The sequence below is a fragment of the Mandrillus leucophaeus genome, unplaced genomic scaffold, assembly GCF_000951045.1.
Source record: "Mandrillus leucophaeus isolate KB7577 unplaced genomic scaffold, Mleu.le_1.0 Scaffold175, whole genome shotgun sequence".
Classification (NCBI taxonomy): Eukaryota; Metazoa; Chordata; class Mammalia; order Primates; family Cercopithecidae; genus Mandrillus; species Mandrillus leucophaeus.
The window spans coordinates 2,363,127-2,365,303 of record NW_012101754.1 but is presented as its reverse complement, the minus strand read 5'-3'; positions in this window follow the sequence as shown (position 1 = coordinate 2,365,303).

Below are 2,177 nucleotides of genomic sequence, written 5' to 3'. Positions count from 1 at the left end.
GGAGTCAGTCAGGGAGAACCTATCAGCAACTGAAAGTCAAGAAGATAAAATATAAATTCACGCAATGGAAAGGGAGCCTCAGGCAACACTAAGCCTGAGTTCACCAAAATCTCACATTTCACCATTATATAATTCATCCATATAACAAAAAAAAACACATGGACCCCAAAAGCTATTGAAATAAAACAACAAAAAGAAAAAAAGAAAAGCTTGTCCAGGTGATGACTAAGATGGTCTGCTGCTTTTTCCGTCAGAGCTTGGAGACAGTGAAGGAAGCAGAGTAACATTGATCAAATCATTCCATAATCTCCAGTGCATGAGCTCAGTTCCAACAATATTGTGACCTTCCGGGCTATTCCCCAAACTTTAAAATACTGCTACTCATCTACAAAATCGAGATTCTAATACATACCTTCCAGGATTCTTGTGAGGATTAAACGAACATGAAGCTTAGCACCGGGGCTGGCAGGCGGGAAACGCACAAAGGATGAATGTTATTACTGTCACATCTGTAATTTTTTACTCTTTAGTACTTAGCGATAAATTGATTGTATTGGTAAACATGTGTATTTGGCCACAATCCTTTTCTTCCATGCATCCAAAGAATACAAAAATTGATTATTTGGCAAAAAGTAAATAAAGTTTTTATTTATTTATTTATTTTGAGATGGAATATCGCTCTGTCGCCCAGGCTGGAGTGCAGTGGCGCAATCTTCACCCACTGCAACCTCCGCCTCCTGGGTTCAAGCGATTTTCCTGCCTCAGCCTCCTGAGTAACTGGGATTATAAGCACCAACCAACATGCCCAGCTAATTTTTGTATTTTTAGTGGAGACAGGGTTTCTCCATGTTGGCCAGGCTGGTCTCAAACTCCTGACCTATGGTGATCCACCCACCTCAGACTCCCAAAGAGCTGGGATTAGAGGTGTGAGCCACCACACCCGGCCCAAATAAACCTTTTAATTCAATGACTCTAAATAAGATCTCTCTCAAAGAATACGTGTTGAATGCCTCCTACAATCCAGGCACTGTGCTAGGCTGGAAGATTAAAATCCCAGGTGATTCGGCCAGGCGCGGTGGCTCACGCCTGTAATCCCAGGACTTTGGGAGGCTGAGGCAGGTGGATCACCTGAGGTCAGGAGTTCGAGACCACCCTGGCCAACATGACGAAACCCTGTCTCTACTAAAAATATAAAAATTAGCCAGGCGTGTTGGTGCGTGCCTGTAATCCCAGCTACTTGGGAGGCTGAGGCAGGAGAATCGCTTATAGCCGGAAGGCGGAGGTTGCGGTGAGCCGAGATTGCGCCACTGCACTCCAGCTTGGTGACAGAGTGAGACTCCATCTCAAAAAAAAAAAAAAAAAAAAAAAAAAAAAAAGTGTCATAGTCTTAGTTTCCAAAGTACATCCTTAGACTTTTGACTACTATTGTTCCCACTCTGCTCCCAAAATGGGGATAACATTTTAAAAGACTGGAAGCCCTTTGAAGAATGTTATTCAGACTGTCAGGCATTCGATTATAGAGCACCTCTACATTATTTTCTACACTAGACAAATGAAATAAAGATTTAGGCAATAATTCAAAGAATGTAATCAATGTTAGTCATCAATAGAGGTCATTCAAGACAGTATAATTTTAGTCTTTGGTAGTGAACGCTTTCAGCCTGGATTTTCTAGATAAACAACTCTGTATTTCTCTTTGTCAGTGTGAACGAAGCTTTAGGGGGAATAGGGAGAACTTCACCTTCTTTCAAATTAGGCCTACCTGCCATTCACCTTGTCACTCTTAATAGCATATTATACCCATGCCAAACTAATGGATTGTAATGCAATGTTGTTATGAATTTTTTTATGAGTAGTGAAACTAGGTTCTCCCCACATCTGACATCTTGGTTCGTTTAATCAACATCACCTCAATCCCTGCTGAATTTTAACTGGCCGAAGAAGGTCATCAACAGCACAGCCATAGTTTAAAGCAATTCTTATCCTAATACAACTTCCCCCAAATGGAAATGTGGCAAGCTACGATGACAGAAGTCCTGGCTAAGTCAAGAGGGAAGTCAAGAGGGAGAAAAAGATGCAGAGGAAATCCATAGCACTCTGTGAGGGAATTCGACCATCCTATGGTTGTCTAGAAAACACTGTAGGAAAGCGCATCTAATATATGGAGGAAGATCCTG